The sequence below is a fragment of the Ursus americanus genome, chromosome 35, assembly GCF_024610735.1.
Source record: "Ursus americanus isolate L20-20 chromosome 35, mUrsAme1.1.p, whole genome shotgun sequence".
NCBI classification, from domain to species: Eukaryota; Metazoa; Chordata; class Mammalia; order Carnivora; family Ursidae; genus Ursus; species Ursus americanus.
The window spans coordinates 23,219,881-23,247,794 of record NC_142161.1 but is presented as its reverse complement, the minus strand read 5'-3'; the positions used below and the strand labels follow the sequence as shown (position 1 = coordinate 23,247,794).

General features: G+C 35.5%; 1 long non-coding RNA gene and 1 pseudogene across 1 annotated transcript in view; one reads left to right on the top strand and one right to left on the bottom strand.

Moving 5' to 3' along the window:
* LOC148107131 (uncharacterized) overlaps positions 1-27,914 on the bottom strand; it is a 431,471-nt gene that overhangs the window by 263,222 nt on the left and 140,335 nt on the right. The gene's annotated exons all lie outside the window — the stretch shown is intronic.
* LOC123794088 (vasculin-like) lies at positions 81-19,730 on the top strand (annotated as a pseudogene).

Here is a 27,914-nt window from a genome sequence, read left to right as displayed (position 1 = left end):
CATAGACTGGATGGCTTAAACAACAGACATTTATTTCTCACAGTTCTGGAGGCTGGGAAGTACGCGATCAAGATACCAGTATGGTCAGGTTCCTGGTAAGAGCTCTCTTCTTACCTTACAGATGGCCAACTTTATGTTGTGTCCTGATATGTTGGAGAGAGAGAGAGCAAGTTCTCTAGTCTCTTCTTCAAAGGGCACTAGTCCCATCATAAGGACCCAACTCTTAAGACCTCAGCTAAATCTGATTACCTCCCAAAAGCCGCTATCTCCAAATACCATCACATTGGGGGTTAGAACTTTAACATATGAATTTGTGGAGAACACAAACATTCAGTCCATGACAGATACTATGGTAGAAGTTCCCTTCCTTATAGAAGTAATTTCTGTTCTAGACCAAACACAAAAAAACAAAAACCAAAAAACAAAACAGAAAAACCCGACTCCACAAAAATAATGTCCCTGACAATGAAACCAAGGGTAGGAATGGGGGGGTGCCAAGGGGAGACAAGTGAGAATACAAACAGGTTGAAGCTGAAGATCATATATTCTTAACTCTTGAATATGAGAGATAACTAAATTGAACATCTTTAGCTCTAGGTATATAGGGCCTACATGCCCAAACACACAAATACTAAACCCAAAAACTCTCGAAGCTTCTTTTTTAGAATAGCCTCTAAAACCGATATCTAGAGTACTAAGAATTCTAATCGTTGAGGAAGATGATATAAAAGACTGGCAGAGGGGTCCTGAGTGGCTCAGTCAGTTAAACAACTGACTCTTGGTTTCAGCTCAGGTCATGATCTCATGGGTCATGGGACTGAGCCCCGTGTCAGGCTCCATGCTCAGTGGGAAGTCTGCCTGAAGGTTCTCTCCCTCTTTCCTCCCCCTACTCACAGAGGCTCCCCCCTCTCTCTCTCAAATAAATAAATAAATCTTTAAAATAATAATAAATAATAATAAAAGACTGGCAGATATCTGGATATAGGAGTAGAAAATTTTTAGTTATAGCCAGTTAAGAACAAGGCTGGTTCAAGTGGTATAAAGTCTTAGTCCCTAAATGTGCTGCTCTTCCTACAAAAGCTCACCATGGAAAAGCCAAACTAAAGAAACTAAAGCTGGGACTTCTTTCACTCATAAGTCCACCTACAATATTGGCAATTTTAATAATTTTGAATCAGCTGCCAAGAATGTTAGTGAAAAAATTTTAATAAAAGAGTATAATCACTCAAATTCTCATTCACTTGTTGACAAAATTAATCAACAGCCTCATCTATCCAAACTGATTTGAATGAGCACTGATAAAAAATGTGAATTCTTGGGGCGCCTGGGTGGCACAGCAGTTAAGCGTCTGCCTTCGGCTCAGGGCATGATCCCGGCGTTGTGGGATCGAGCCCCACATCAGGCTCCTCTGCTGTGAGCCTGCTTCTTTCTCTCCCACTCCCCTTGCTTGTGTTCCCTCTCTCGCTGGCTGTCTCTATCTCTGTCAAATAAATAAATAAAATCTTTTTTAAAAAATGTGAATTCTTGAAAACATTGAAAAGGGACAGAGAGGAAGAAGAAACTGAAGATGAAAGTCAGGTTGGTCCTGACTTTACATAATAGCAATAATGTCCTCCAGAAAGTGCTATCAACCAAAACTTTGATGAAAATTATATTCCTTGAAACAATGACAATGCTGCTGTAATTTCCCAACAAACCATTCAGTCCTCAAAACTTCCACAAACTGATGTGAATATATAGAAGGCATTTGGAACAGTACAGATACTGTTCCAGGTACATAGCAAACCTATACATATCGCAGGTACATATCAAACCTGCGATAATGCTAAGTATTATGTAATATAGTAGGAAATACAGTGCTATCAGCTCTGGGCTTAAAATAATCATAGTTTGTACTTGTATCAGTCATAGCTTAATATCTGCCATGTTGGCTATTACTTGTAGGCACCAGGGCAAGTACCAGTTTCTGGATAGTCTGGTGATAAGATATGAGATAAGCACTCAAAACTATAATGTACATGCTAAACAATAAAAAAATTAAATTGCATAGTACAAACTAACTGCTAATCAAATTCGAGAAGAGAAGGACATCAAAACCTGGAATTCAGAACTTCTTGGAAAATGTGGAACTGACTTCAAGGAAGAATTATTTTTGTGAAAGTAGAATGTGTACGTAAGTAGGCATTTATTTTGGGAAAAAAAATTCTAATGCTCAAATTTTTAGATTAGTCTTTTCACCTGCATATTATTTACTTTGTAACCCCTTTTAAGCAAGATTAATATAAGGCAAGCATTCAGTGATATAGGAATGTAAACCATTTTTTAAAATCAAGAATTGGTTTAGAAAACCAAACAATTATTCCATCCTTCCTGTATATACTGGATTTCTATAAATGACTCAAAATGAATTGGATATTTAAGTTTTGTGAGATTGTAGAATATTCCAAATCATAGAAAAACATGGGATGATAGGCAAGGCTCCTTAGGTCACTCAGGCAAATTACTGCCATGCGTCATACCCTGAAGCAAGTTTATTCACATGTTACCTTGTGCTCTCTGTGGTCTGGTCTCAACAGGACCAGTCTACAAAATAGATGCTTTTAAAAAACAAAACTCAAACATGCATCATGGCCTTATTCCCATGTCTGTAATGGGACAGGTGCATCCTTAATTATTTACACAGAGTGCCAAGAAAAGGGGATTGTAGACAGAGCCAGCATGCCTTCTCTGGGCTTCTTCAAGAGTGCCCATCACTCGCTGAACCCCAGGGATCTGGAAGTGAGATGAGAGTAAGCAGAAGCAGACCAATATAAACAAAAGATTAAAATCATGAGTAAAAAAATAATGGCTGAGGATGATGAGAAAAAATATATTTGGTTTCTCTCTTAATTTCCTTTGCTTTCTGAAAAGCTGAAGAATTTTGTTAGGAATAGCTGGTTAACAATAATCATTTTATATCAAGGAAAATAAACAGGATGCTGATAAATATACAACTTTGTCAAACCTATGAACAATGTTAAAATATGTATTATTTTCTATTTAAAAGATGAAATGATTATGTAAGCAAAGATAGTATGTCAAGACAGGCTGTGACATAGAAGAAAGAGCACTGGTCTTAGATGAGGTTTTGGTTGGTGTCCTGCTTTTCCACGGTGCTGGCTATGTGATTTCAGCCTCTGCTTACTCATGTATGAAAAGGGGATAACATTGTCACCCATCCCACAGACTACTGAAGGATCTAATGGGTTGAATAACAAGTCCAAAAAGATATGTCCTAACACCCAGTACCTCTTAATGTGACCTTATTTTAAAGTAGTGTCTTTGCAGATTTAATTAAGAATCTCAAAATGGGAGATTACCCTGGATTTAGAGTGGGCCCTGAATCCAATGACAAGTGTCTTTATAAGCAACAGATGGAAAAAACAAAAAGACACAAAAAGATCATGTGAAAACTAAAGAAGAGAATGAAGTTACGCAGCTACTAGCCAAGAAGTGCAAAGAATTGCCAGCAGTCACCAGAAGCTAGGAAAGAGGCATAGAGTAGATTCTCCCTCCAAGACTTCAGATGGAGCCAACCTTGCCAACACCTTGATTTTGGAATTTTGGCCTCCAGAACTGTTAAAGTATAAACTTTTGTTATTTAAAGTCACCTAGTTTGAAGTAATTTGTTAAGTAGCCCTAGTAAACTAATACAGAGTCAAATGAAATATTATATGTGAAAGTGGGCGTAACAACTGTTGATAGCAGTCACTTGATTTTTTTACTAAAATTTGTTTTAATCTCTTTTGAAAGAGTTATTAATACTTTTGGAGTAAAATTTTTATAAGATTTGTGCTTTTCCTGGGGGTAGCCACCTTCTATTGCCTCTTATCATAAAGAGATAGTGCAACCACTTAGAATATATGATTAAAATATTTTTGTTGCAAAATCAGCTCAGGCTAGTGCGGGGGGTGGGGTAGGAAAAAACGTACTAAACAAGAGGGTGGGAGTTTTGAACGGAGGCTACAGAAGTACCTCTGAGACTCAGAAGAAGAGCTAAACAATCAAGATACAGACTCAATAGTAGGTGATTCTGGATTATAACCACCAAATCAGAAGGTATGTGATTCTTTAGCCTGGACTGAAATATATTGTTTCTGCAGTATTTTCCTTTTAGAAAAACTGACAATTGAGGTCCAAAGAATAAACTTTTAGGAAAAAAATCTCAACTGTGTTATTTGAAAGAATTTCAATTCCTGAAAAAAAAAAAACTTGACACATATATAGAGATTTGTAACTCTTTTATTAGCTTTTAAATGGATAAAGAAGCATCCTTCATCTCCTTTCATCTTAAAAATGAACACATTGTTTTTACTGGAAAACAGGGTAATGGAAAGCATCCAAAAAAAAAAAAAAACCACATTGTTTTTGTTGTTGTTTTCATTTCCATCTCCTTCAGGAAAAGAAGCATGGTTTGAATGTTCAGACTTATTTGAATAAAAATGCAACCATGACTGTTGAATTCTAAGACCTGCCTAACTGGCTGAAGTCTTAGGAAATATGTCTCTTAGATACATTGTTCACCTTAAAAATCCTGCTTGAGGAAATTATCATGTTTGAATTATTTTGAGATGCAGTCAGAAACAAGGCATTTTTCAAGAATATCTTCTATTTGCCTTTGGCAATTTGCTCTCAGCTTCATTCAGAATTCTCACTAGGAGAAGAGTTAGTGCAATGGTATGTTTCCTGCCCTAGAGATTTAAGTGAAAATAAAACTTAGATCACAAGTGAAATCAATTTGATAGATTCCTTCAAACTAAAGCTAAACCCAGTAATCTTTATTTGGAAAATATTGGTCTATGGAGGAATAAAAAGACTAAACTTACAAATATTTTTCAGGTAGGAAAATAAGACATTTACTGAAACCCAAAATACATAAGAAAAAAGGTAGAAAACATCCATACTACAACGTTTTGAAAAAATTTTAGACAGATAAGCTTCTTAATATCATGCAGATAAATTTCTTATAATCACCTAGAATTAGAATCATTAATATTTAAATCTTGACAACCACAAGCTAATAGGTATGCAGACATATACAGAAACAAAATGACCTCTGTTCTCTAGATGCTTTGGTCATAAATTAATACAACACATCCTCCAAATATAGTCATTCTCTTTCTCCCAGTTGCTAATACACAACCATAGTTTGTGAATGTAAATAACACCATATATATATTGGCTTCATTTTTATAAAGACTCTCCACATGAAGACAAAGACGGCTCCCAGATAATCCCAGTTTACCATAATTTCAGAAAAGACTGCCTCCTTCCCGGTAGTGCTAGAAAAAATAGCAAGAGAAGAAATGCTTCTGGCACTGAGCCCATACATAAACCAATAACTCAAGCTAGAGAGACAGCTACTCCAATCCCTGGAGCAATGGGTGGGATCAGCCCCATGAACTACACATGGAGAGAGGGTGTTCTTGAAAGGAAAAGAGGAATTTTCATCCAAGGGAAAAGCAGAAGAATGGTTGTTAAGTTTACCAGTTAGAGTCCCAACAGGAAACAAATGGAACTCTCAAATTATGGTAATTCAAGAATATTTGTTAACGAAGAGATTAATTGCAAAGGTATAAATGGGGTGCAGAAGGACCACAAGAGATAGTATAGTAATTAGAAGAGTTGTCCAAAGGGAAAAGGGAAAGGAGGAGTTACTAAAATCAAGGAGCAAAGGGTCCTGTAGAGAAACCCTATTGTGAGTCACAGATATCTTCAGAAAGGCACATAACTAATTCAAAGTGAACTCACAAGAAGAGAGCCTGGGAAATAAACACTCTCCCTCCAATCTCCTTCTAGGAATCCCCATGGGCTAAACTCAGCTGAGATCTAGAGACACCGGAGCCCATTAACAGAAGCCTTAAAAGTCAGGCCCCAGGGCAGCAGAGTAGTAAGAGCAGATAATGGATCCAGAGGGGCAAATGGAAAATATGCAACACACCGAGCAAGGAGAAAGAATGTACATTATTTGCCATGATCTCTGGCTTTTCATCCGTTCATTCAACAAATAGCAATTGTGTCCCTCAATGGGCAAAACATTTTTTTTTAAAGACTGTATTTATTTATTTGAGAGAGAGAAAGCACAAGGGGGGGGGGTCAGGGGGAGAAGCAGATTACCTGCTGATCAGGGAGACCATGCAGGTCTCCAGGATCAGGACCTGAGCCCAACTAACCAACTGAGTCACCCAGGCACGCTAAAACACATTTTTAAGTAGGGAAAATACAAAATTAAAAGAGACACATGCTCTTCTCTCAAGGTGTTCACAGTCAAAAAAGAAAAAGGAGACTGAAACTTTTTTAAAGTGCAACAAACACATTATCCTCCAAGACTTTGATTCTGGAGCAGTTTTTCAATGATCTGTTATATTTTTTCCCTATGGATTGTGACAAGCAGATGTTTTTTCCTACATAGGAAATTACCTAATACATAATGGAGACCATAAATGATCACAGACATAAAGCTCTTGTTTTGTTGTTGCTGCTGATTTTTAGAGCAATCAAGTGCTCTCTAGCTCTAAGAAAAGGTACCTGTACACAGTACTGAAGGAGCACAAAGAAAAGGACTATATTTAATAGTACATTAAGGGAAGGAGTTACTGGGGAGAACTGCCACAGAGGGAGTGACTCTTCAATTGAATCTTTATAGATAAGTAAGCTAACAAGCAGGTCAATCAGGAGAATAAGGGAGGAATGATATTCTAGACAGAGAGAATATTACAAGGAAAGGCATGCAGTGGTATTATAATAAATACAGCATATTAAAGAAACTGTATGAAATCCAAAATGACTGGAAATTATATAGTCTACTACTCAATGAATGAGAAAGCCAGAAAATGTTATTGTGTTCATGTTTAAATATATGTGTATCATTTTTTAAAAATTGAGAACTGATAATATGCCTTACATTTCTTTTCTATACCCCCACATACTCCAAGGTTGTGAGTGATGGAGCTGAATAAAAAATGTCAGATTAAATTTGTGTTTAATTCTCATTAGTAAATAAACACTCTTGATTAGTTGATTTTTTTAATAAAATTTAAATTAATATTATTTTGAAGAAAATACCAACTAGAGATTTAAGAACAAGAATTATGAATATTTCTAGGGTTATTTTATAACTCATTGGCCAACTAGACAATAAATTCTTGTAAAATAAAACTACCTACTCTAACATTGAAATACTAACTTTAATGAAGAGTTATTTCCAAATAAAGTAAGTCATACCAAAAGATTGAAGATTCTTAGTGACATCAGTCTTTTTGTTTTATTTTTTTAAGCCTAGAAAGAAGTTTAAGAGAATAACTTCTATAAAATCATTCATAGTCACCATTTATAAAAGAAAAATTTTAAACCCTCAAATTACAGTAGAGTAGAATGAAATGAATCATGAATATATATATATTTTATGATTCTGAGTTTAAAAAAACCTAAATAATATTAAAAACTTGATTATAAAAATTTACCTTGCCTATTAACAATATTGAAAAGAACATCTAAGGATACGAATAGATTAAAGCATTCAGAGGTGCTCATCTTTTTCCTTTCTGTTTACCTGTCTCAGTTTAAGTTTAAAATTTGTTTTTAACTATCTGCAGAAACTCCAGGGAACATGAGAGAAAGGTATAGGGAGAAGCCGAGAAGTAGAATCCAGTTTTAGTGGCTGAATACTGTGGCGCTACTGAAAGCAATTACCAGAGTGTTCTGACATGCTTGCCACTGAGACTTTGGGCAGAAGTGCAACTGTAGATGTACAAAAATCATCCTAAGATTAAAAGCCTAATTTTAAGTCTGTCATCAACTTAGTTTCCTTGAATAAGTCCCTCATCTTTGAGCAAGTCTCTCACACTTGCTGAGCCTCAAATTATCTTCACCTCTAGCAAAGGGATGTTGAACCTAAGCGCTTCTCTAAGTTTCTTTCTAAAGCCTTCTGTTTATATGATTTGCCTAGTCTTCTCAACATCAGAATTTCCCCTGATCATTACAACAAGAGCACAAGTTATCTCTGAGTCTCAAGGTTTTTAAGGTCTTGACCCAACTTCCCAATAAAAAACCTAGGTTAGCTTAATTTAAAAATTAAAAAAAAAAAAAAAGTGGGTTAGTCCTCCAGTCTGTGATGGAAGCCTCCTATGGCTCTCATGAAGGCAAATGGACTTAGAAAACCAGACCTGAGCAATGTTCCCAGGCTATCTCAAGAGAGAAACAGAGATGAAAAACTTAATATCAAAGAAGGAACCAGTCTTGACTCCAAGGACACAATGCAAAGTTGAAATGTGAAATAACTGAACAGAACTTGGTACTTACCATATAGTTGCTAGAAAAACAAGTCATTAGGATCCTGTAATAACCAATTCTCACCACACTACCTTAGTCACCATACTTCATCCTTAACAAGGCCAAAATCAGACTGAGAGCAATAAGACAACTTAAGAGTTCGCGTCAGCAGCCTCCACCTTAAACATGACACAACTGACTTGAGGGGAGGGAGTCATTACAATTGAACATTTAATCTGAAATACTTACAAATGAGGAAAGGACAATTCATATGAAATTAAGGGAACGACCAGATTTAAGTAGAGTGGAATAAATCATATGAAAAAATAAATAAGAAGACAACTGGTAGTAAGGAAATACAAAATAATCAAATTGGTGCTTCTCAGATTTTTATTCTAAAATAATGACAGAGGACAGGGAATGTATTCCCCAAGCCCTTCACAAGGAAGAACTCTCTCTGAAATCACATTCTTTCTTTTAAAATAAATTCATATAAATTTTGTATTCTGCAACAAAATACTCTGGGAAAACAAGGCATGTGTGTCCTGTGTCCTGATATCTCTATGGTGGTTATATCAGTTTAAGAAGCACAGAACTAAAATATACAAATAAGAGTTATGAAAGTATATGATGAAATAGAAAACACAAACAGAAGATTCAATCTATAATTAATGTATTAGTTTCAGACAGTACTGCTGATGTCTAAATCACAGTCCTGGTAGGGATATCATAATGTCCCTAGGAAACTTTTTCCCCTCTAGATTAAGATAGGAAATGCTACTGTATATTCTGGTAAATCCTAGTAATTGCCTTGTCATAAAGCTCATCACTCTTAATTATTACCACTTACGTGATTTTCTCCCTTCTCCATTAGTAGGCTTTATAAAGACAGGTACTGTCTTCGTATTTACCACTGTCTTCCAGTGTCTAATGTGATGCCTGTAAATGACTGATTTTGTTGAATCCAAGCTCTTGCTAGCCCACCCTGAATACCTGATTGCCAGTGCTAAGACTCTTAACAATATACCAAAAAGAAACTAATCCATAGTATTTCAATTAGGGACAATAAGAATGAATTTTTTCCTTTGACCTAAGATTATAGATTAAAAAAAAAAAAAGCTTAAAGAAAAATTTACAAATATTTAAAAGAGACAGAGTTGATAACAAAAAAGAGTAAAAAGCAAGACAATTTTCCCTTCGAACCAAAAAAAAAAGAATATTTCAAAACCTGAAACAATTTGTTAACAAAAGTTTTATAGATATAATGATCAAAACAAGGAACCATGGAAGTTAAAAGATAAAAAATACTTCTAAAAGATAAACAGATTTGACAATGAAGAAAGCAAAGATAAACATTATTTTATTAGATGACACAGCCTTGCTAATATGAGAGCTAAACATTGAATTGCAGATGGATTTCAGACTACTAAGATAAAACAATGAAGAAAAGAAAGGGGATTGGAAATGTAAATCCAAGTAATTATTCTTTTTAGATCTTCTTGGAGGAGTATATTATTTGCTTGGTGACAGTATAAATGACAGAAGTTATAAAAATAAGTTATTTCAAAATATATCAGTGATAATAATATTGGAAATTTATGTGATTTCTGATCAAGATGGCTGATGAAGTCCACAAACTTTACCTTTCCCTCAAAATGAAATAATATTAACAAATATTTCATTTTTAAAACACTGAAAAAATAAGGAAAATGCCAGCAGAAGCAATAAGAAATTCCTGGAAAATATATAACACATGAGAATAAATTAATGGGGAAATCCAACATTACCAGAAATCTACAACCACACACAAGTGACAGGAAGAACCTTCTAAACAAGAAAGTTTTCCCAGTAGACCACAGAAATGGTGCAAAGATCAGAGACACGGGTGTGTGGGGCTTAGAAAAGGAAAAGCCCATGGCCATTCTACCAGGTAATTATTGAACAGCAGAATATTTGCAGCTAATTCTATTTGTCCCCAAGATAATGTTCTAAATAAATTCTGCAGAGGGATTTCTAACTGAAGATACATTTGGATTGAGCATTGGTACCAGAAAAGTGAGCAGTATCCTCATAGCTACTACAGTAAACAGGGAATATCCAGGAAGGAAGGAAGGAGAAAGAGAGAGAAGAAAGAAAGAAAGAAAGAAAGAAAGAAAGAAAGAAAGAAAGAAAGAAAGAAAGAAAGAAAGAAAGAAAGAAAGAAAGAAAGAAAAGAAGAAGAAGAAGAAGAAGAAGAAGAAGAAGAAGAAGAAGAAGAAGAAGAAGAAGAAGAGGAGGAGGAGGGGGAGGAGGAGGAGGAGGAGGAGGGAGGGAGGAAAGAAAGAAAAAGAAGGGAAGCTACTTACCCATCCCACAAGGACACATCCCCTCCCATCCACACATCAGCTGTACAGCTCTTATAATGAAGATATAATTCATTGTCTTACAAATAGATTTCCCAAGAATTCCTTGCCAGGTGGACAAAGCTAAAATTATATTTATACTAAAGGAACAACCAGAACTCTCATATAACACTAGCGGAAGTGTCAACTGGCACATCCTCTTTGGAACCAATTTTGTGGGAACTATACCTCCCTCCTCTCCTCTAACTTATCTTCCACACTATTTTATGAATTGTTCTCTTATTAAAAATGTTTCACAAAAAAGAAAGGAAAGGAAAGGAAAATTGGACTTCCACAGCCAGCAATGATAGGTAAATCAGATAAACTCTCCCACTTAGGCCAATGAGAAAAGCTTGCAAAATATATACTATATTAAAATTATCTACTTGAATGCATGACAGAATTAATATTATAGTGAAGAATTACAAAGCCAAGATCTATGACAGAAATATCCATAAAAGTAAACCTATCATTCGTGGTTGCTTGACTCCTGAGGGTATTTGCCAATTCCAGAGTGATAGATGAGATGTTAAGCAGTACTATGAAAGCCTCATGTTGGAAGCCAAAATCCATGAAGGATTGGAGCTCTAATAAAGCCCCTCACAAGTTCACTTGGGAACTCCAAATGGATCAGAATGAATCAGAAGTAGCATAATCCTTGCACAGACTGCAAACTTTCAGTCATTTGCATGGACCCAAGAAAAATAATTGTGGACCATCCAATCCAGAAATGGAGTCTTCTTTGAAGGAAAATATTATCATAGTCCTTACATTTTCTTACCAACAAGTTTGTCAATATAATGTCTAGCAAACAACAAAAAATAAACTATAAATGAGAAGATCAAGACAGCATGGATAAAAATAAGTAGAATCAACACACCATAAAAATAGAACCACTAAAACTACAAATAATAAAATTTTCAGGTATAGATTTTGAAATAATTATGCTCATTAAAGAAATAAAAGATTAGATTCAAAATCTAAGCAAAGAACTAGGAACCATAAAAAATGGCATAACTTTGAAAGAAAATCAAATAGAATTTTTTTTAAAGATTTTGTTTATTTATTCGACAGAGAGAGAGACAGCCAGTGAGAGAGGGAACACAAACAGGGGGAGTGGGAGAGAAAGAAGCAGGCTCCCCGCGGAGGAGCCTGATATGGGGCTCAATCCCATAACGCCGGGATCACACCCTGAGCCAAAGGCAGACGCCTAACGACAAGCCACCCAGGCACCCCTCAAATAGAAATTTTAACACTAAAAGGTACAACTGAAATTAAGAACTTTCTGGAGGGGTGCCTGGGTGGCTCAGTCGGTTAAGCATCTGCCTTCAGCTCAGGTCATGATCTCAGGGTCCTGGGATCAAGCCCCACATCAGGCTCCCAGCTCTGTAGGGGGCCTGCTTCTCCTTCTCCCTCTGCCTGCAGCTCCCCCTGCTTGTGCTCTCTTTCTCTGTCAAATAAATAAATAAATAAATAAATAAATAAATAAATAAATAAATAAATAATCTTTTAAAAAGTTTAGATGTTTAAAAAAGTAAAAGAACTTTCTAGGTGGCTTTAAAAACAGATTAGACACTGGTGAAGTGAGAATTTTTTTAATGGAAGATATGCCAGAATATCCATAATTAGGCACAGAGGAAAAACATGAAAAATATGGAAGAGAGGGTAAGAGAGACATTGTGACAAGTTATAATATGCGTTACAACTAATTCTAAGACCATGAGAAAGGACAAAGCAAATGAAGTAGAATCAATACTTGAAAAGACAATGACTAAAAATATTTTAAAACTGTTAAAATAAATCAATTCATAGATATAAAAATCCATATAAGCACAATCAGAAAAAAAATGAAAGAAATTCACACCTAGATGCATCATACTAAAATAACAGCAAAACACAAAAGGAAAAGTCTAAAGAGCAGCAATAGTAATGAAGCAGATTAATTTCAAATGCCTTTATGCTAACTGCTCAACAGAAAAAAACAAAAAATAAACAAACTAACAAAAACAGAAAAGTCAGAAGACAAGAGAAGACACCTTCAAAGTATTAAAAGAAAATAGTTGCCACAAAGAAATGGAAAAAGTCCATGCTCATGGACTGGAAGAAAAAATATTATTAAAATGTCTATACTATCCAAAGCAATCTACACCTTTAATGCAATCCCTATCAAAATATCAACAGCATTTTTCACAGAACTAGAACAAATAATTATAAAATTTGTACAAAAGACCCCAAATAACCAAAGCAACCTTGAAAAAGAAAGCAAAGCTGGAGACATGACAATTCCAGACTTCAAGTTATATTACACAGCTGTAGTAATCAAAACAGTATGGTGCTGGCACAAAAAAAGACACAAAGATCAATGGAATAGAATAGAATACCCAGAAATGGACCCACAAGTATATGGCCAACTAATCTTTGACAAAGCAGGAAAGAATATCCAATGGAAAAAGGATAGTCTCTTCAACAAATGGTGCTGGGAAAACTGGACAGCAACATGCAAAGAATGAAACTGGACCACTTTCTTACATCATACACAAAAATAAACTCAAAATGGATTAAAGATCTAAATGTGAGACCTGAAATCATAAAAATCCTAGAAGAGAGCACAAGCAGTAAGGCCTCTGACATTGGCTGTGGCAAATTTTTTCTAGATAGGTCCCCTGAGGAAAGGGAAACAAAAGCAAAAATAAACTGTTGGGACTACATCAAAATAAAAAGCTTCGGTACAGCAAAGGAAACAATCAAGAAAACTAAAAGACAGCCTACTAAGTGGGAGAAGATATCTGCAAATAACACATCCAATAAAGAGTTAGTATCCAAAATATATAAAGAACTTACAAAACTTAACACCAAAAAAATGAATAATCAATGAAAAAATGGGCAGAAGACATGAACAGGCATTTCTCCAAAGAAGACATCCAAATCACCAACAGACACGTGAAAAGATATTCATCATCACTTACCATCAGGCAAATGCAAAACAAAACTATACTGAGCCATTACACCTATTAGAATGGCTGAAATCAATATCAAGAAACAACGGGTGTTGGCTAGGATATGGAGGAAAAGGAACACTAATAGATTGTTGGTGGGAATGAAAACAAGTACAGCCGCTGTGGAAAACAGAATGGAGGTTCCTCAAAAAGTTAAAAATAAACTATCTACAATCCAGCAATTGCACTACTGGGTATTTACCCAAAGAACACAGAAACACTAATTCAAAGAAATGCATGCATCCCTATGTTTATAGTAGCATTATTTATAATATCCAAGATATGGAAGCAGCCCAAGTGTCCATCAATTGGTGAAGGGATAAAGAAGAGGTGGTATATATATAATGGAATATTATTAAGCCATAAAAAAGAATGAAATCTTGCCATTTGCAACAACATGGATAGAGCTAGAGAGTATAATGCTAAGTGAAGTAATTCAGTCAGAGAAAGACAAATACCCTATGATTTCACTTATATGTGGAATTTAAGAAACAAAACAGAGGAACATGGAGGAAAAAAAAGAGAGAGAGAGGCAAACCATAAAACAGACTTAACTATAGAGAACAAAGTAAGGGTTGCTGGAGAGGAGGTGGGTGGGGGATGGATTAAATGGGTGATGGGTATTAAGGAGGGCACTTGTGACGAGCATTGGGTATTATTTGTAAGTGATGAATCACTAAATTCTACTACTGAAACTAATATTACACTATATGTTAACTAACTGGAATTTAAATAAAAACTTTTTAAAAATGAGCAAAGGGAAAAAAGAGAGAGAGAAATCAATAAACAAACTCTAACTCTAGAGAACAAACTGATGATAACCAGAAGGGAGGAAAGTGGGGGTTGGGTTAAATAGATGATGGGGATTCAGGAGTGCACTTGTCATGATGAGCACCAGGTGATGCATGGAAGTGTTGAATCACTACATTGTACACCTGAAACTAATATAACACTGTGTTAACTGGAATTAAGATAAAAACTTTTAAAAATTGAATTAACTAATTAATTTTAAAAAGAAAGAAAAGAAAATAGTTGCCACTTTAAAATGCTCCACCTAGTGAAAATAATATTTAGAAATGAAGGTAAAAGAAGCCGTTTTCAGAAAGGCAAAAACTGAGAGAATTCTTCCCAGAAAATACATACTAAAAGACATACTAAAGAGTGTTCTTCAAGCAGAAGAAAAATTATCCCAGATGAAAGGAAAGAGATGAAAAAGAGAATGAAGGAGAATGAAATATATAAATACATGGGTAAATATAAATAAATATTTATTGGAAAGCAACAATTATGTTTAATGCGGTTAAAATACAAATAGAAGTTAAAATGCAATAACAGCACAAAGGTAAAGGGGAGGTAAATAAAGTCAACACATTCTAAAGTACATATATGGTCTGAGAAGAAGGTAAAAAAGTTAACATTAGACTTTGATCAGTAAAGAAAAAAAATAAAAGTAATTGAGAAAAAAATTAAATAATAACAATTCCTCAATCCAAAAGATTGAGACTCATTATTTATATTTATAAAGAAAAACCTGTCACGTTAGTTTTTACCATGTATGTGCTGTTATTCTAAGCGCTTTATAAACTCTACAAAATAGATACTATTATTGTGTCCAATAATAGGATTAATTGTACCCACTTCTAATAACAGGAAACTGAGGCACAGAAATGATTAAAAAGCTTTCCCAAGATCACATAGCCAGGAAGGGGTAGAACTTGTATTCCAGCCCAAGCACTTTGCAGATCCCATTCTTTTAACAACTTACTACTAATTAAGAGCCTACTCCTCACCAGTCATTATGCTAGACATTTTCATATCTCACAAAAGTCCTTGTTAGGCATGCATTATTATCATTTCTGTGTTTCACAGACAATAAATTAATCAAGCCATCATTTGCCTGTGATCATTCCAGTAGTGAGTAGTACAGGTGCCTTGAATCCTAAATTCAGGTCTGCATGACTCCAAAATCTATGCTCATAGTAAAAGAGATGCGGAGAGCAGCATTCAAAAAATTATAAAGGGCATTCTACTGTGGTGGTATTTTAAAGACTTTATTAAATATTTAAATTCTTATTATAATTTTCATGTGAAAGGATGTTTCTACACATGCCACTGAAAGTGAGCCACGATGGCTGTTGTATGTGTTATCAGTGGTTCTCAAACGCTGGCGTTTATCAGAAACACTTGGAAAAGTTGACAAAAATCCAGAGGTCTAAGCCCCATCCTGCTTCTACAAGTCTGATCTTCCCTAGCCTTTATTAGCTCTCCAAGTATGATGCAGAATCACACAAAAGTTTGAGAACCACAGGGCTATATAATATTTGCTGCTTATCACTTACACCACTGCCTGTTAACCCCTGGATTATCAGGGGATGTTCTGTTAAATTCTGCTGACAGTCTGTTATCCAAAGGATAAAGCTTAAGCTCCTTTAGGGACACAGGACATCTCACAGTCTAGGTCAGCCTAAGAATGCAGTCTCATTCCCCACAATTTCCATAATTTTCATTATCCGCCCAACCCGTACAAACACTGAAGACTCAACTATTATATTATGATTCCCCAAATGTAGCTGGTGCTACTGGGTCTTTGCTTTGCACATATGATTCCCTTATCCTGGAAAACCCTTTTCCCATTTCTCTGCCTAGAAAATCATATTTATCCTTCAGGACCTACTTGAAAAGTTCTTCTCTCTTTCTTCAACTTCTTTTATTTTCACTTTCTTATACTCTGCTATCACAAGTCATTGGGAACCAAAAAGCACTTCTACTATCTTAGTTATGACACTTAGCATTTTGTATTATGTTTGTATTTTCTAGTTAATGTATCTACTGTTTCACCCTCATTACATATATTCAAAATTGAAAGCAGGAATTGTACTTTATTTATTTGTTTATTTGTTATTATTATAACCTTAGTATCTGGATACAGATGGGGTTCAGAAAATGCTTACTGGATGAAGGAAACAAGCACTATAGACTTTCTAATATACTCTAACTCAATTCTTCATTGTACAGTGTACCTTAAAGATATGATCCAAAAGCAAAGAAAAAGTCAATTTCTCCAATAAGTGCTATTTATAATTTAAAAATCTCAAAAGTGATCCATCTGCCCAAGAATAGGGATATGGCTAAAACTTACACACAAAACTATAGAGTTATTAAAAATAAACATTTGGAAGAATGAATAGGTGGAGCATAGGGGACATTTAGGGAGTAAAACTATTGTATATGATACTACAATGATGAATACATTTCATAAAACATTTGTCAAAACTTATAGAATGTGCAACACCAACAGTGAATCCTAATGTAAACTATGGGCTTTGGGTATTAACAACGTGTCGATTTGGCTCATCAGCTGTAACAAATATGTACCATGCTGGTGTGGGTTATTGGTGAAGGAGGTGGTAAATGTGTAGAAGAAAGGGGTATATGAGCACTCTCTATACCTTCTGCTCAGTTTGCTGCGAACCTAAAACTGTTCTAAAAAATATTTCAAATATGTCAATATGTTGAAAGTATATTTATACAGATACAGACCATACCATTAGATATTATGGAATACAAAATAGTACATACACTGGAATTCATATACTATATATAGTTACTTAGATATTAAACTAATGTAAAATAAGAAAAATAGAATTTAATTTCATTCTTTACTTTTTTTCTTACAATTGTTGAATTTCATAGGAGGAAGGGAAATGAAAAGTAGAAGATAGGCCAGAGGAGGGAAAGAAGATGGAAAAGCAATTATGCTACTTTTCTATATGAGAGAAATTCATGTCAAAACTCTAAAAACCACTTCTTCAGGGAGCAGTTCTCAACCTCCATTCCATTGTTATTATGATGATAGGCTTGAAATACATTTTTTGCGAATGTTAGATTATTTTTGTCCATAAAGACTGCTGTGGTTTGGGCCTAACTTAAAAAAGTCAGCCTTCTCAAGCAAAGAAATACAAACTTCAATATTCATTTCAATCTGCTTACCTCATAGAAAGCACCCATTATCCATTATATGAATTCAAGCCAAAAAAATAGTTATAGGCTAGACTGAGTTGGCTCTAAAAATGCAATTGCAAAATTCACGATCTGCTCTGCAGGGCTTCAATCCTACTTATGTAACAATTTTACACACACAGCAGTTTTTCAGTATGTTCAGAGGCAATTAACAGAAATGTTACTAACTTGTGTGTTTGATAAATCTGTTTTAAAAATGCAAAAAGCAAACAGTTTAACTTTGTAAAGGTGAATCTTTTCCAAGTTCACACTACAGATAAGATGAAAATTAGAAATGGGTAAATGGATATTTCAGATCATAATTTTCATTAACATGCTATTTGGTATAAGTCATTTTTCCTTTTTTGGTTTACTTATTTCTCAAAATAATACTTATCTGATTAGTATCTCTTTTAATCAATTATATGTCTCAAAAATCTATATAATATATGGTAGAGAGAGAGAATCCATAGATTTATTCCTGTTTTCCTTTCCTACTTGAAAGAACAGGAGAAAGTATAATATTTCACAGAGGAATAGTCATATAACTGTGTGCACATTTTAGGATGTGCACAAGAAATGACTATATACTTCTACTTGTACCAATTGAGGTCACCAGGTTTGAAATCAATTCTGTGCAGTGCATAATTGAGGTAAAGCAATAAGGAGTTTGTACTGACTTTTACTATCAGGATTTCTAAACTAGCCATTTGCTTCAAAACACAGACTGACAAACAGCTTGCCAAGCTTTCATTGTGTCCCTCTACAAGATTCTAGCCAACTCTCTTGCTGACACAGCTGTCCTACCTGGGGCAAGGGGATAGAACAGATGACCTCTCTACATGGACCTTCACCCACAACTCTGCAAGCAAGCTAAAATAATGAGAGAAAATGACAGAAAGTGAAGATTGAAATTTTGATAAAATACATTAGCCCATAAAAATGGAAGCCAAAACCACCTAATTCAAAATTGATATTTTAAGGATGAAATTTTAAAAATTAGAAACAGAAGATTGAAGTGCTTATTCATAGAAAACCTACTGCATTGCTTCTTTTTCTACTCATATAAAAAATAACCTCTCCGGTTATCTATTTGGAGACATGTACAAAATAATGCCTTCAAAGAAAAATTATCTGGCCTTAGGAATAGACCCTAGAAGCAGCTGCCTTGAATACCATTTGTGGATATTACTACATGGTCCACGTGTAGCTCTTTGCCTCCTCTCAGAACCTGTAACACTTGCTTCATAACTTCTCCTATTAGTCTTTCCATCATAGATAACATGTTCATGCAATGTGATGAGATTGTGTTGATTACCTACAATGTACCAAGCAACATACAAAGTGCTGATAATTCAAAATGAATAGAATGTGGGGCCTCCCTTAAATTGCTTAAAGTATGTTAAGTACACAGTTCAGTGTATAAAAGAAATCGTGCAAAGACCTTTGACAAAGGAATGTATATGGTTCTTTGCAACAGAAATCACATCTGATACAGTGTCAGGAAAGACATGTGGGTTGGGTACTGACACTTAAACTAAGCCAAGAAAGGCATTCCTGGTAGAAGAAGCAGGAAGCAAATACGAAGGATGACAGTGGTAGGAGAAAGCTGATGCTCAGGGAGCCACCTGTGTGACTGGACTACAGGCCAAATCATGGAAAGTTGTTTTGAACTACTCTTCTCCTGAGATAGTTGGGGGAGCTTAAGGCCCTCTGGAGGCCACTGCTCAAATACAGAGCAAGAAGCAGGGGAAAGAAAGCCAAGTTACCTTTGGTTTTAGCCTTCTATGATACCACGCCAGTATGCACACTCCATGGACTTGTCTCATATTGTCAGCAGAACCTAAAAGGGATCTTATCACAAGAAGGTTCAATGAAGAGAGATGGGAACCTGCAGTTCCAGAGGGCAGCAGGCATTCGGTCACAGCAAGATGACATAGAGCCTCAGTGCCAAGATGAGGGCCAAGCTCAGTGCCAAGCTGGACGGAGTGTGGCAGCACAGGGCCTGGACAGTCAGGAGGCAACACAACAAAACTCCTGCTGATCAGAAAGAGCAAGTCAGCATAAAAGGCAACTGGCCCTGCGATGGACCACAACTGGCCTCTGGGAGCACAACAATAATCAATCAGCAAAATAAAAAATAGATATTAAATTACAAAATAAAGAAAAAAAGGAAGTGGCTCTTTGGGTAATTTTATGTCCCTTCTCTTTTTTTCCCTCTATCTCCTTCTCTTACTGAGAGAGAGGGGGTGGGTGGGGCGAGGGAGAATCAGAATATACATTCCATTTGGAAATAGTGAATAATAATACCTACATCACTCAAATAGAAGATTAAAGATTTTTATGCCTGGGGAACTCCCACCCAAATGAGGACTTGAGGATGCAAAGAATGAAGTCAGATATGTTCATTGCTTATGTCTTTAAGCACACCTATAACCTTTTGCTACATTTTCCTCTCTTCTCTCTCCCTGCTTGTGGCCCAAACTTACCTTTCCCTTTTCTCTCCTCAATACAAAGAAAAGATGGGCAAGATTCAGAGAAAAAAGGACACAGATTAAGATGGAAAGAAAATATACAGATCTAAGAAGGAAGTCTGGGTGAAAGGAGCAAGAAGAGGAACGCTTGAGAGAGGAAGAAAAAGGAGGGACAAGAAAGAAAGAGAAGATACAAATAGTGTGTCATGATTTGTTTGTTTTAAAATATTTTAAGGTTTTTGAAAAAGAAAGTAAGAAAGATGAGAGATTGAACAGGGACAAGATGCAGTGGTCAACAAATCTTACCTCTCCTCATTTTGCCTCAGTTCAAGAAATCATGGCTCCTTGAGGGACTAACACTTTATCTTTCAATCCTAAAGACTGAAAATAAGGATGAGAGATGTCTCCATACGTTAATCCTGAACAAAGATGTACATTCCCTGACTTACTGAATGTAAGTCTGTGAAGTTAGCAAGCACAGTCTAATTTTTTTTTTTACTTCTTAAAATGTTCTAAGGAGGCTCTTAACTACATTTTCCACAGGAAAAGCATTAACAGTATAACTATCCTCTCATCTAATCACTGTTAAGATACCGTCCTGACTCTAGGCTACAACAGGGATACCTCTCTTCTCTGTGGCCCATCCTACCAGACTCGCATTGTGCCTGAGCAAGCACCTGAGCAGATACTAGGGACTCCAAGATCTTTTGCAGGGACCTTTCTCCCCAGCCCATCCCCAAGCACTTCAGGGTTCAAGATGTAACTCAATTTGATAACTAAGTTTATTTTGGGCTTACTACATGCCAGGCACCCATCTAAGTGCATTACATATACTATCTCACTTAATCCTCCTAACTGCCCCTTGACGTAGATTACAGTATTTATCCCTCTTATATAAAGAGGGATAGGGAAGGACTGTGCATGTTGCACAGACACAGGTATACATTCAAGTACTGCTCATGTACATGGGCACATTCCCTTACTTGCCTATGGGTCAATTTGTCACAAACCCATTTAGGGTCTACCGCCTTTATAACACCATCCAGAACCCTCCCTTCAACCTTACTGCCTTACACTCTCTCACTTGAGTTTTGGCCGCAGCCTATCCTCTGCCACAATTTCTAAAACCCACAGTTTATCCTCTACCATGAGGCTAGCACAATAAACAATACACAAATTACAGACTTGTATTGTCCTTATAACCTCCTGAGAGAAAGTAGGCATTCAATAAGCGATTGCTGCCATTTCACATACAAAGCACATGAACTGAACCCATAAAATCACCAGTTTTTCTTCATAATATAACTTGTGCAAATTAAAATATAAATGAAAACATTATCTTCCATGCTTTTGCCATTTTCGGTAAGAAGTTACTAAAGGATAAGTGCCAACAAAACAAGGGAGTGAACCAAGAAAAAGACAAGTGTGGCATGCAAGATATCATGGATCCAGAACAAAGAATGACAAAGAGAAGCACTGAATTTCAGCTATGCACCAAAGCCCAGGGAACAACTAGTTCAGACTCTAGCAGCAAGACACAAGACTGGGGGGACGGTGGGGGGATCTCTTCAGGGAGAAAGAAAAATAAATTGATAGGTTATTTGATATGTATGAGTGTCTAAAATTATCAATAGACAAGAAAAAATTAATGATAGATAATACATAGAAAACAAAACAGAAAGGGCAATTTTAGTCATATGAAAGCAAATTTTACACAAGAAGAAACAATCATAAAATTATTGTCTCAATAGTGAAAACTAGTACATGTGGCTATTAAACACTTGATATATGGCTACTCAGAATTGAAATGTTCTGTAAGTGTAAAATACACATTGGATTTTGAAGTCTTAATATAAAAAAAGAATGTATACTATCTCACTAATAATTTTATGTTGATTATATGTTGAAATTATAATAGTTTGGATGTATTAGGTCAAATAAAATATCCTATTAAAATTAGTTTATCAGATTTCTTCTTACTTTTGTAATGTGGCTGCCAGAAAATTTTAAATTTTATCTGTTGTTCACACTATTTTTCTATTGGACAGTGCTGCATGAGATGGTTGTCAGTAGAATGAATTTGTCTTCCTTTCCTATCACTGGTGAGACATAACTTTGAGTGTGCAGACTACTCATAAGAAACAAAATTTCATCAGAGGTGGAAATTAGAATAGGCATCATGTTTAAAGGGATTGACAATCCAAATTGCTGCCTGCTTCCATAACCAAACAGACCTAACACCACTTTTGAGGAAGCTGTCACTGTCATTTCATATGTAGTCATCTTGAACTTTTTTCTGCCTCAGGAAGGCATATGTCAGCACACGTCCATTAACTTGATGGTGACATTTAAATGGTTAACTAACCGTGTAACTTAATGGTTTAACTTACCTAATTAGTCAAAGCTGGGCTAAGACCAAAGCCCAATGAGACTGCCAACATGAAGATTCAACAGATGCCTGAGTAAATGGCTAGCCAACAAAGGGCTTCCATTGAATATTGAAATAAAGTATTTAACCTGCCCATTTTCCTTCTGTCAAACTTAAGTCTGTAGGCTAACAGGAATCTATACCTAAAAGTGGCACCCTTTTAAAATCCTAGTTAACATATTGTGATGTCTTCACTGGCTTTAGTTTAAAAAAAAAAAAAAGTAGATAATCCCCACTCCCATATGTGTGATTACTTCTATTTTCATCTTTTCCTGGAAAGCTTTTTACATTTCACTCTTGTGCAAAAGCTCAAAATTCTTTGGAAACAAGCAAATGCTCATGATCTTTAATGTTTGGCAAAAAAGAAAAAAAGGCAGTAAAAAACAACGATTTCTTAGTTATTTTTCTCAATCTTTGAGTAAGAAGGGTCCATCTTAAAATCTTAAAAATCGTATTAACAAATTTAACACAGCAGAAAGAATCTCTTCAGGTAGAGTAGTAGAGTGGGTAATATTTCACTTTTGATGGCTCTCTAGTAATTATTTTGTATTATTTTCATGGCTCTCTGCTAGTAATTATTATTAATTATTATCAATAATTATCCCCAAAGAAAATGAAAACATAAAAGATATGTGCACCCCCACATTTATTGCAGCATTATTTACAATAAGCCAAGATATGGAAGCAACCCAAGTGTCCATTGACAGTTGAATAAAGAAAGAAGATGTGGTATGTAAACACAATGGACTATTACCCAACCATAAAAAAGAATGAAATCTTGCCATTTGCAACAACGTGGATGGACCATAGGGCATTATGCAAAGTGAAATAAATGAGACAGAGAAAGAAAAATATCATATAATTTCACTTATATGTGGAATCTAAAAAACAAACCAAATGAACAAACAACAATAACAAAAGAGAAACAGACTCAAAAATACAGAGAACAAACTAGTGGTTGCCATAGAGGAGGGGTGGGGGATAGGTGAAATAGATGAAAGGGATTTAGAGGTACAAACTTGCATTTATAAAATAAATAAGTCAGAAGGATAAAAAGCGCAACAGAGGGAACATAGTCAATAAGTTCATAATAACTTTAATCTGTACAGTAACAGATGGTAACTACACTTATAGTTGTGAGCATTTTGTAATGTGTATCATTGTTGAATCACTATTGTATACCTGAAACTACTATAATATTATATGTCAACTATACTTTTAAAATAAAATAAATAAAATAAAAATTACAATGTTTTTTTTAGATTATTGAATTGATGCCAGCTCCCTCTATACACACCTCAAGGCTTTTCTTGACGGCTCTTCCTCTCACTCAGCCCAAACTTCATTTGTAATTACCTTCAGCTTTCTGCTTAAATGTCATTTACTCAGAAGAAAGTTTTCCTGGGTGCCCTCATCTCCTCAGGACCACTCAAAACAAGGCTAGCTCCCTTATTATATGCTCTCATAAGCTTGCATATGAGATATATATAACATAACTGTATGTTAAATAACTAGTTTGAAATGTAGATCTCTCCATCTAGACTCGAAGTCCCATGAACATAAATATCATGGCTATCTTGGTAAGCTTCCAACTGTGCCTAACACCCAGAAAAACATCTGGCCTTTGATCAATGTTTGATACAAAGTCCATCTGCACCTCCATTCCTGTTTGAGGTGTGATGCCATCCCAGAAAAGGTTGGAGCATACATACTCCTGAATAATAAACTACTACAGGAAGTATAAAAATAGGAAATATTCCACTTGTTCCTACACTGGTGTGTGGGACATCACTATCATCACTGAAAAAAGATTCTCAATCAGACCCATGTAAAGGTAACCATATTGTCACTGGTTAAGGCCAATCAGTACAGGAATTTTTATTTGATATTATTAAGTGTGCAAACAAATGCATTTGTAATGGCATGTACTTACAATATAGCCAGACTGGCTAATTTTTCAACAAGGAATTAACAGTTTTGGTCACAGTTTATTCTTATGCTTGCTTGATTTCCAAGTAAATAAACACATTCTCTGTCAGTACTCCAGTAGCTAGAGCTAGCACATCTCCTTCAGTCAAAAGTAATGGCAAGGGGCGCCTGGGTGGCACAGCGGTTAAGCGTCTGCCTTCGGCTCAGGGCATGATCCCGGCATTGTGGGATTGAGCCCCACATCAGGCTCTTCCGCTATGAGCCTGCTTTTTCCTCTCCCACTCCCCCTGCTTGTGTTCCCTCTCTCCCTGGCTGTCTCTATCTCTGTCAAATAAATAAATAAAATCTTAAAAAAAAAAAAAACTAATGGCAAACTAGCACGAAGTTCAAGGAATGAATCAACCAATTAAGTGTTAAATAACTTTTCTAATTATTTTCAAACTCAAAAATTACAATCTTTCAGAATATAATCAACCAAGAGGAAGGAAGGTGCTGAATGAAAAAACAAAGTTAATTCAATCATAATGAATTATTAGAAAAGAAAAGAATCTCTCTGCTTGGAAAAATGATGGTGGTGACTAAAATCAATCTATTTCATTATTTAACGTATTCCATTTATAACTTAGGTGTGTGTTACATTTACTTCTAAATAGAATAATTGATCTTTCTTGAATTTAAAATATAGTCACTTATAAAAAAAGAGCAACTAATTAACTAATGTATTGAACCTGTCATCAATTCACAGAGTAAATGTTCTTCCTTGAAATTCTCTCTCTCTCCAGTAAAAATACTCGAAAGTGTAAAACTTTTCATTTAGAATGTCATCCTGAATCATTTAATTCTTTAAAAAATCAACCTGTATCAAATATATATACTTTTATAGTTTGTTGACTATTAAATTATGAAGCATCTTCTGATCACCCTCCTCATGAGTCTCTTTTCTGGCCACTCTCATTCTGTTCTCTGCTTTCCAGCTATTATGTTTTCTCAGTTTCTTAAACATGCCATATTCTTTCTAATCTTGAAGTCTTTGTCCTTCACTAGAAAGTTCTTCCTCTATTCTATGCCTTGTTACTTCCTACTCCTTCTTCAACTTGAGTTTAGCTCAAGTGTCACTTTGCAAATAAAGCCATCTGTGCTTTTCAACCAAGTCACTCTCCTGGATTTTACCCCTTCAAGGCCCACTAGCTTTCTCCTACAAAGTAGGGATAACTGTAACTTTTACAATGATTGTTAATGGTTGTTAAGCATCTATCTCTAAAGAATCATTAATTTAAATCACTAATTAAAAATCATTAAATTAAGATGTTGTTCCTTCTCCTGGAATTGCTTTCTCATCCTTAATTTTATGCAAAGGACGTGTAAGCCATGAAGCCTAAATGAGAACACTGCGTTTCCAGATGAAATGCTTAACTTATATGTATAACACTCTATAAAATGAAATCTAACATTTCAAACTATTTAGCTCTTTCAGAGCAAAGCTGATCTAGGACCATCAAGCAGGCGACCCCCAAATTCCCACAATTAGTCAAGTGTCCAGGCTAGTAGGCTGCTGTTATTCTCACCAATCCTCTGCCTTGACCCTTCTTGTTCTCTACCTTGCAATGGGCAGAAAGAGCATGCTACTAGACAATCACATAACTACCCTCCTGTTTCAGAAAGCATTTCCTTCTTTCCCCCCCAATTCTTCCTACTTATATGCAAAGAATGTTCTGCTCTTTTGAGTTCGTTAACACTACAGCTCATCTTAAGAATAGCACAGATAGCAATCAAGATCTCATAATGGGACAGGGAACACCACCTTCCCCAAAATGGAGAGACAACACATATTTAAAACAGGTATATTTGCCTGGAGTTACATTGTCACTGAATGGTAACTATGTAGTGAAAGAAATCCTGAATAGAAATCAGGCCTTAAACTCTAGTTCTGATTGTGCCATTAGCTATAAAACCTCAAAATAAATCCTTATCTTCTCTTTGTCTCTTCTTCTCTTCTCAAAAACAAAAGAGATAAGCTAAATTACTATTTAGGCCTTTTCCAGGTTTGGGGTTTTACCTTAATTCTTTTTTTTTTATAATTTTTATTTTGTTATATTAGTCAACATACAGTACATCCCATTTTTGGTGCAATGTTCCATGATTCATTATTTGCATATAACACCCAGTGCACCATGCAATATGTGCCCTTCTTAATACCCAGTGTGGAGGTCCCTTAAAAAGTTAAAAATTGAGCTACCCTATGATCCAGCAATTGCACTACTGGGTATTTACCCCAAAGATACAGACATAGTGAAGAGAAGGGCCATATGCACCCCAATGTTCATAGCAGCATTGTCCACAATAGCTAAATTGTGGAAGGAGCCAAGATGCCCTTCAACAGAATACTGGATTAAGAAGATGTGGTCCATATATACAATGGAATATTACTCAGCCATCAGAAAGAACGATTGCCCAACATTTGCAGCAACATGGACGGGACTGGAGGAGATTACGCTAAGTGAAATAAGTCAAGCAGAGAAAGACAATTATCATATGGTTTCACTCATTTATGGAACATAAGAAGTAGGAAGATCGGTAGGAGAAGAAAGGGAAGAAGAAAGAGGGGGTAAACAGAAGGGGGAATGAACCATGAGAGACTGTGGACTCTGGGAAACAAACTGAGGGCTTCAGTGGGATAGGCCGGTGATGGGTACCTTAACTCTTAAAACTAAAATACAAACAAGTTGCTTCCTCAGTCTCTACCCATTTAGCTAAGGAAGGAAGGATCTCTCTCTAATACCAGTTCTTCAGCAATCTTGTTATATCTGCACTGTTACACTTAGCTTGTTTTTGGCAGTTTCATTTAACAGTGTAGCTTGTCAGGAGCACTTGCATATTTACATTGTAATGGTCCTTCAGAGCAATTATGATATCAATTGAACAATTATGATTTCAGTGCCACCATAACATCTTATAGACATAGCTAGCACTAGAGATAAAATTTTTATGAGACATACTCAAGTTACTGCACAATGCAGCAGTTTTTCCAAATATAAACAGTTGAGGTTTTTAAAAACATTTTGGTTTTAAGAGATTAAAGGACATTAACATACACCAGACTGTGGTGTCAGTGGGGGAAGAAGACATCTACATAAACGTGTTTCTGGAAAAACATAACACATATATCATAGTCTATTTGGCTGTTCTGCAACTGCAAAATGGTTTAGCCTATGCATGCTGCTTCAGGCCAAAGTTATGAAGATCCAAGGCAAATAGATATATGAAATTACCAAATCAACTCATATTAAGTGGCTGAAACAATTTAAAAATTTACATTTTCAGATTCGTGAATATTTTTTTCTGAGACTTTTGGATTTCCTAAAAATCTGCCTCAAATACTCTTCCATAAGTTTTACAT